The following is a 9,321-nucleotide window of genomic DNA, read 5'->3' as shown; positions in this document are numbered from 1 at the left end:
TCGTCCAATTGTGGGTTTCCTTGGGGTTCCCTCTGAGCTTCCGGTCTCTTCTGACACTCTTGAGCCAGAGTTACTTAATACCGTATTTGGAGTCAACAACACCCAACTCTTACTTTCCATTCCTGCCACTTCGCTCTCTTAGTCTCAGTTTTACTTTTCTCATCTTCAAAATGGGTATAATAGTTCCCACCTCACAAGATAGTTGGGAGTAAATTTCTCTAAAACAGATAAGTTTTGTAAAAACACTTCATTTATTTATTGATTCAACAAAAACATTTTCACCCATACGATATTATTATACAGGTATTATGTATATGCTTAAAAAAAACTGTGCCATGCAATAATAGCGATACAGTCCTAGCGAGGATGTCCTGGGTGATACAATTTATGATGTCACCCAGGACACACATGTACATAAATTTTCATTAAGACAAACTTACTGTGATATGTTTAATGTAATATGCTTTGTTATTTTCTCTTTTATTTCCTTAAAACTAATATTGATTACAATTCATTAAATTTCTCAATCTAAGATGGGCCATGCCTACAGTTTGGAAAATATTTTTATAAACTCCAGGAATATAGAAATTTCTCACATAGGAGCATTCTTTCTAGGGCTGCCCGAATAGAACTCTCTGCAATGATAGAAATGTTTTATATCTGTGCGGTCCATTATGGCAGCCACTAGCCATATATGACTAAGGCCTTGAGATGTGGCTAGTGACCCTGAGAACTAAATTTTAATTCTAAGTAGTCTCAATGTGCAAAGCCATGTGTAGCTGGTGACTACAGTATAGGGCAGTGGAAATCTAATGTGTGGGTGACAAGAAAAAGGTAAATGAATAGAAGAATAAGATAATTTCTGATAGCGATAAGGACAATGACCGTGCTAAATGGAATGGGGTGATTGAAGTATCTTTGGGAAAAGTTTGGGTTGAATGGTCAAAGAAGAGATTTCTGTGGAGGTGATGTCTACACTGACTTTTGAATGACAAGAAGCCAGGCATTTGACTATCTCAGGGAAGAAGATTCCTAGTACAAGGAACAGCTGATGCAAAGGCCCAGAGAAAGAAATTAACTTGGTGCATTTGAGGAACACAAATCCCGTGTGGCTGAATCCTTATGGCAGTTAGTAAGTGTGATGAGGATCATGATGACAGGGAAAAGATTTGGGCCTGATTAATTACCTAATTGCTGAATATTTCTACCTGATAGCCCTATAAGTATTTCAAACTCAGCTTATGCTATACCTTCCCCGTGCTTCCTATCTCAGCAAATTGTACTATATTTAGCGGGTTTTCAATCTTCCTCCCCTTCCTCTCCCTCATTCTACCTTCTTATCAATTGCCAAGTCCAACCATTATCTCTTCTAGACATCTCTAGAATACATCCCCTAGTCTACATCCTTGTGGGATATTTCCCTAATTTATAGACTCATAATAGTTTCTTTGCTTAATCTATTTTTCACATTGCAACCAGCGTGATTATTCTAAAACATAAATATGTGGGTCATTACAAAAGTTTTGAGATACACAAACATCAAGAAACATAAAATTTGGCTCAGCACCCATAGCACAGTGGTTATGGCACTGGCCACGGGCACCGAGGCTGGTGGGTTTGAACCTAGCCTGGGCCTATTAAACAACAATGACAGCTGCAAAAACAAAATAGCTGGGTGTTGCGGCAGGTGCCAGTAGTCCCAGCTACTTGGAAGGCTGAGGCTAAAGAATTGCTTGAGTCCAAGAGTTTGAGGTTGCTGTAAACTGTGAAGCTACAAAGAAACAAAATTGTGCAGATGGAAACGAATGAAGCCCTCCCAGCAAAACCAGTAAGTCAAGCAAGGTGAAACTTGCATGGTGAATCAGAAAGGGTGGTGTTGACTGTGTTTCTTGGAAGTGAAATAATGGACCATAGCACAGTCTGTCTCAACACTTTTGTACTGACCTATGTACAACCAAGCCATGCTTTGGCTGAAATCTTACCATGTTCTTCCCAATGGCTTTTAGATTAGAGTACAAACTCCTGAACAAGGACTTACAAGGATGCTTCTTGCCAGCCTTGTGTGCCTTGCTCAAACCTGTTTTCTGCAGAAAAGAATAGAGAGAATGCCTTGCTCTCTATTCTTTGGGTCTCTGCAAATAGGATTTTCTTTGCTCCATCCTCCTCAACCTTTAGATGACATCCTTGGTGCACAGTTTAAGCTTTGCTTCCTCCAAGAAGCCTTCCTGCCTCCCTAAGCCACGCTTGCTGTTCCTTCCAGGTGCTTTCAGTACACTCTTAAGTTCTCCCCATGGTAGCATTTACCGCCCCGCACAGTAATTGCCTGTTTACAAGTCTGTTGATTGCATGGGGATAGGGACTGATCTACCAGGTTCATTGTTGCATCCCCTGTAGGAGACTGCACACCATGCTTATAGGAATGATCACTGGTTTTTGAGGGAGGCTCTGAGAGCAGGAAAATGTCCTGGCTGGCATGGAGATGTTTTGCAGCCTTGAGACAAACCCTCAAGCAACTGAGAGCTCTAACCAGGTAAGATCGGTTGCTCCTTAGCAAGCAGGTGGCGGACCTTGAACATTTGTGGTGCATCAGGGTGGGAGTCAAACCCGCGGGGGAAAGAGCACGTAGTGATCCTTAAGCACATAGTCCTTGTAGTTGGGGCCCCCACACCTGTTGTACATTGTTTCAATAAAAGGCCACAGTGGGGGTTACTGGGGACTCTCCTACACTGATGGGGAGCCTCACCTCTTGCAAGCTTCACTTCAATCCGTATACTGGCTGTTTCCTGCATGCGGCGCCCAGCAACCACAGCGGCCCCAGAGATCCCCAGTGTCTACCACAATGCCTGACGTCAAGCAGATGACCAATCAATATTTTTCTGGATGGGTTAAAAAGAAATAACTTGGATTCAGATATTACTATTGGCAGTGAATTATTAGGTATTGATTCATATAATTAGCTAGCATGAGCATGTAGCATGCTTAGTATTTTACTCTAAATTTCCTTTTATCCTTACAATAATCTACTAAAAGTAAGGAATATTTTCCTCACATTAGAAATGAAAAGCGAAGCCTCTGAGAGTTTAGAACAGTGATTTTTCAATCCCTGCACGGCAACCCTACTGGTGTGCCGTGTGCAGTGAAAAAATTTAAAGTTCATCAATTAAATTATTTTCAAAAGAAGTTCAAAGCACAGTAAGTATATTCTTTTTTCCCACTGTTTTTTAATGATCAACATAATTTAAGTGTGCTGCTGAAGTTTAACTACAGATTCAAGAGTGCCAACAGATTAAAAAAGGTAGAAAAATTCTGGTTTAGAATGACTTGCCTAAAGTTACACAACGGGTCAGTGATAAAGTCAGAATGACCTGGGACCATCCATATGAAAAGTCCATGTTTTAAATCCCTATGCCAGATATGATGATCTTTCTAGATTTCTTTGTCCTACCAAAGACTTCACAGAAGGTGAGTAGCCAGAGAGGCACGTTGTTCATCAGTCATCCTGAGCTGAGCCACTATCCAGCTTCCATTTCTTGGGCCTGCAGGGGAGCTCAAGACAAAGCTATTTTCGGCATGTACTGCTGTATAAGTACCGCGCGCTAACCGATTGCGCCACTGGAGCTCTAAGACAAAGCTATTTTCTTCCATTTGTTTGGAGTCTGAGAGTAAGGCTCCTCGGAGGTGCTGACGGGGCTCCAGCAGTGGGCTCCTGTGTGCCTGGGGTATGTGGATTGATGGCATTCACAAAGAGAGGAAAGTCAGGAGTCTGGGAGTTGAGCTGTTGCGCATGCCTGGTGGGGCGGGTTTTGCATTTTCTTTGTGATTACTAATCCATTTGGGGAGTGGCCTTATTTTTCATGGTGTTTCAGAAACTACCACAGTGAATTGTGATCCTGGGATTTACATTATCATTGTAGCTCAGTGGAAATTCTGATAGACTAGCAGGGATCCCCAAACTACGGCCAGGCCCTTGGGCCACATGAGGCGGTGTGATTGTTTTTTTTTACTTCAAAATAAGATATGTGCAGTGTGCAGAGGAATTTGTTCATAGTTTTTTTTTTTTTTAAGTATAGTCTGGCCCTCCAATGGTCTGAGGGACAGTGAATTGGCCCCCTGTTTAAAAAGTTTGAGGACGCTTGGATATTGTTTCAGGACCTTTTGAGCATTTATAATACAGTGATTTGATGTGACTTTGGAGATTTCAATTATGTCATTTTGGCCTGTGCCTGTCATCTCTATGATGGGTTGAACAGTTTAAATAGAATGTCTTCCTCTTGTAAAACTCCAGGCACTTGCCAGATTTCATGTAGCTTATTCTTTGCTGTATCCGTCTTGGTCAAAGGAGTGGCAATTGTTTGCTCTTTATAGGGAGAAGGACAATGGGGGCCAGAGAGGTTAAGCAGTGAAGCATCCAGGATACAGTAACCCAGGGTCAAGGGCTTATGCTTCTGAGTCAGACCGTTACATCCCACTAGAGATGAAATGCACGTTTTATCCTTAAGGATTCACGATCCTTCGAGGTATGTTCATTCATCCATCCATTTCTTCATTCACCAACTATGGGAGCCTACTATGTCCCAGACACTGAGGATAAGGTGGGAAATAAGACAGCTGTGCAGTCAAAGAACTGATATTCTTCTTGAAGAGAGGGAACAGACAAAGTCATGAGGACATGTTTGAATTTTCCATTTCAAATAGTAATGTTCTGCGGATAAATAAAAATTGAGTAACAGAACAGGGGGTGTCTGGGGTGGGTGAAGAAAGAATCATCAGAAGGTTTCCATGCGATGGTATCATGTGGGCTAATAGCAGAAGGATGAAAAGATGTGGGAAAGAGCAGTCTGGGAAGAGGAAATAGCAAATGCAAAGGCCCAGAGGCTAGCATGAGATTGGCACATTCAAAGAATAGGAATGCTGAATTTTATGGCCCATGGGTCAGAGAGACCTGTCAACAGTTCCAAGTAACAAGAGTGCCATGCAGAGTTGCACTGAGGGAGGCAAAGGATAAAACAGGGAGAACAGGAAGTGATTATTATAGTAGTGCAGTGGGAGATGATTTTCTTTTGAGTATTTAGTGTGGTCAGACACTATGCTTTATATACATGTGTCTTAATACCCACAAAACCTTATAATCACTATCTTCATTTGTCAGATAAAGAAAATAGTCTGCTCAGAAGTTTAAATATCTTATACGAGACCACTCAATCTAAGTGGCAGAACTGGGATTTAATTTCAAAGTCTGTGCTGTTAAATGCTCTTTTCTAGCCCTTGCATATCTTAATGGTCTGCTGGGGTGTTCCCCAGGGATGTCCCTGCAGATGCTTTCAACTGTTGTATCCCAGCCCAACTCATTTTTATCTTCCCCAAACCAACTTTTCCTTTTGGTTCCTTGGTTACTTTAATGGCATCATTGGGACTCAATAATCTAAGCTAGAAACTTTAGCGTCTTCTTAATTATGTTTTTACACCGTGCTTTCTTTCATTAATCGACATCTCATCTGTTGTATCGTATGAACTCTGTCGCATACCCCATTTCCATTCCTACCATCATTGCCTTGATTCAGGTCAATTAAACAATTCCAACACACTTGTGTTAGTTCTCCAATTCCAGACAGTCTCTGCCCTTTGCAATCTATATTCACCCCACCTCTAGGTTTAGTTCTCATCCTAAACTCAGACTCCATGAGCCCTGTCCTTTCCAAACGTTATTCCCTATTGGTCCCGTATTGGTCTCGTTGCCCCTAGAATGAATTTCAATCTCTTTAGTGGGGCAGTCAATATAGCGATATTGGGTAGTTTATTTGCTGCTGAGAAGATTGCTTGTTATTGTAGCATGGACTTATTTATTTTTGCAGCTGATAACGCTCCCCCTATATAACCAGTCATGTGAAGGGGAAGGTTAAGAGCATGCAGGCCAGGAACTGACTGACCTGTTTAGAAGTCCAGCATGCACTGTGCTAACCAAGGGCCAGTATGGTGTTTCCACAGCCTCCTAGGAGAGCTTGTTGACCCACGAGCTCTGGGAAGCCACTCAGCTGGGAACGTTTGTGTTGGATTGAATTGCATGGAGGGACCTAAACTCTAAGGCAGATAAAGTCTGAACTGGCCACAGATTTTCTTAACCTCTTAATGGCACTCTACAAAAAAGGCAGCTACTTCTTAAGGACAGGAATCATTTGATTTTAAAAGTAAATGGAAATTTCTCAACAGAAAGAAATGCTTATTCAGTGTGAGATTTATCCTAATTCTATATTCAGTATTGTTTATGGATAACAGGTACCTGTGGGGTGAAACACTGAATTAATAGAGGGCTAAGAGACAGGGGAATATATGGTTATTTTCTGAGTTGAATTTGCAGACCTATAATTTAGGGATTCAAACCTGGCTGTTAGCACCCAGCCAGCATTCTGTCTTCAAGCACGTGTAGTCACCAGGCAAATATGGCCTAGCCCTACTAAGGATTCCTTAAATGTATGTTTTTTTTTTTTTTTCACCAAAGATGTTCTCTGACTTACTAGATAATCAGAAAAAATAATACAAGTTATTTTTGTTCCATCCTTCTCATTAAAGAAAATAAATTTTTTTGAGGCCGCTGTCAGTGGTGCCAAAGGAGATAAAAGAAATTCATTTCTGCTAGTTTTAAGAACTATTCTAGAAGTTGTTCCCCATTTTATTTTGTAGAACAAGTAGTAGTTATTAAAGAAAAGGCAGAAAAGCCCCATGTTTTCCATATTCAATTTTAAGGTAGAGTATAATTTTTAATACCTACACTATCAGTAAACTATGATTTTCCACAATATTTTAGGAATAATGTATGTTTACCTGACAGTTTTGTACAAACAATGCTGTAACAACAATAACAGAAATCCAGCAAGAAAAAAAGGAAAGAAAAATGCCTCTAATCTTGCCATGGTAAAAATGAGCTGTTCCTTTCAAATTACTATCAATATGTTATCTAATTTTCATATAGTTACAATCTTAGCGTAGAAATGACTTTACAATCAACTTTTTGCTTCTAATGTTACATAAGCCCTTTTTCCCAGACACTTCACATTTTTAAACCCTAATGCACTTTTATAATGAAATTGCTAGACAATAATGGATTTCTTCAGAAAGGTTCACTAAGTTCTGGAAGTGAAAGGTTTTCAATGCTATTCTCAATTTTACCATATTGTGATTAATCATACTTTTACTGTTTCCACAAAGTCAACAGCATGCCAGGGGCTAAACAGAGCTCTTAAGATAAATACTCATAGGACATAAAGGGACCTATCACCCTCTGTGAGTGCTGAGAAGACTTGAATTCTCCTTACCTGTTCTAAAAAGAGGATTGGATTTTCCCACAAGGCGTTAAAGCTACCGTTCAGTATAATGACAAAGGGAATGCACCAAGGGCCTGTTGGTTGGCTATCTTTGCTAGATACTCAATAAAAGAAAGCCCAGTGAGACCACCAGTGCAGCTGTGGCAGCTGAGCGGCGAGGAGACCCGGGCCACTGCCCCCTCCCTCCCTCCTTCCCACCAATGGTCATCCCGTCATCTGTGTCCTCGGACCTGTTCCAACAATTATTTAAAAATGGTGGATTACTATGAAGTTCTAGGTGTGCAGAGACATGCTTCAGCTGGCACTAAAGTGGCACCCAGATAAAACCCCCGAGAATAAAGAAGCAGCAGAGAAAATTCAAACAAGTAGCTGAGGCGTATGAGGTGATGTCAGATCCTAAAAAGAGGGACATCCATGACAAATATGGCAAAGAAGGATTAAATGGAGGAGGCAGGGGAAGTCATTTGGACAATCCGTTTGAGTTTGGCTTCACATTCCATAACCCAGAGGATGTCTTCAGGGAAATTTTTGGTGGAAAGGACCCGTTTAGATTTGACTTCTTTGAAGCCCCATTTGAGGACTTGGGAATCAGAGGGGTCTCTGAGGAAGCAGAAACGAGGAACAGGGTCATTTTTCTCTGGCTTCAGTGGATTTCCACCTTTTGGACGTGGATTTTCTTCTTTTAATACAGGATCTTCTGTGGGATTTCCTGCAGGATTTTCTTCATTCGGGTTGCCGGATCACTGGGGGCTCACTTCATTCTCTGACACATCATTTGGCGGTAGTGGGATGGGCAACTTCAAGTCTATATTGACTTCTACAAAAATAGTTAATGGCAGAAAGATCACTACAAAGAATCATGGAGAGAGTTCCAGAAGGAGTGGAAGTTGAGGAAGACGGCCAGCTCAAGTCCCTGACAATAAACGGTAAGGCGCAGCTGTGCCTGGATAACAAGTGACTCAATGCATGCATTTAACAGAAATATTAACTGTAATAAGCACCATTTAAGGATTAACAGTAACTTTTTTGAAGATTTCAAATGAACTTGACTTTCAGTGTCACTGTACCTAATCTGAGTATTTATAAACTGCTCATCGGGGCCATATGTATCATAGACTTTTGAATTTATTGTTGAGACCACATAATAGGACCATTTATTTGTCTTTAAAATTGTTGTAAATTTCTGTATGCACTTTGCTTTTCTATCGAAGTAGTTCAGGTGAGTCCTGAATCCTCAGTAGTGGTAGAACAGAGGACCTGCTTTTCCACGGGGCCTGAAACGTGAGCCAAGTAGCGTCAGCCTGCTGTGAAGTTAACTCTGCAGGATGAACCTCTACAGAAATAATTTCAGTATTTTTCAGTATTTAGTAGTGAAAGATATTAACACATTAATGGTAACACATTTCTGGTTTACTATAAATTAAGGATTTTTCTAGCTGTGCATGAAAGCTGGCATCTTAGTAAGTTTTGACAGTTTAAATATGTAATGTTAAGCTTAGGTTTAAAGAGTAAAGCTGGGATAACGGGTCTTTGTCATTTGATTTTAAAAAAATGAATGAGAATGTCTTTGGTGCATTCTTTCCTGGAAAAAAAAAAAGCCCATTGAAAATGTTGTGTCAACACATTGATAATGTTGTATCAGTCCTGATGACGATGCAGGAACTGTTGTGCACACAGTCCCACTGAGCTCCCGAGATGCTCCACTGAGGGGAAGAACATCTTCTTAGAAGCAAAGGGAGATACTGATCAAAGGATTTACATGCTGTAGTAAAGGCAATCGATAAAGAGCTATGGGCATTTTCAATCTGTTTCCTTATATTTATTGAGGATTATGTTGGAATGTCCCATAGATTTGGCAATTGTCCAAGAAAATTAATCAGAAAACGTTGCCTAGAATAAAATGTGAGCTGACTCAGTGATGCTTTTTCAAAGAGACGTGGAGAGAGGGTGACATGGCAGGAAGGAGGGTTGCAGACCATGCGGCCTTGCCGCAGCAGCTTCA

General features: G+C 40.8%; 1 pseudogene; it reads left to right on the top strand.

Moving 5' to 3' along the window:
* Positions 1-7,571: 7,571 nt before the first annotated feature.
* On the top strand, positions 7,572-8,745 carry LOC128562547 (dnaJ homolog subfamily B member 6-like; annotated as a pseudogene).
* The last annotated feature ends 576 nt before the right edge of the window (positions 8,746-9,321 follow it).

Source organism: Nycticebus coucang, chromosome 12 (genome assembly GCF_027406575.1).
Source record: "Nycticebus coucang isolate mNycCou1 chromosome 12, mNycCou1.pri, whole genome shotgun sequence".
NCBI lineage: Eukaryota > Metazoa > Chordata > Mammalia > Primates > Lorisidae > Nycticebus > Nycticebus coucang.
The sequence above is the reverse complement of the archived record's forward strand: the minus strand, read 5'-3'. Positions and strand labels throughout refer to the sequence as shown.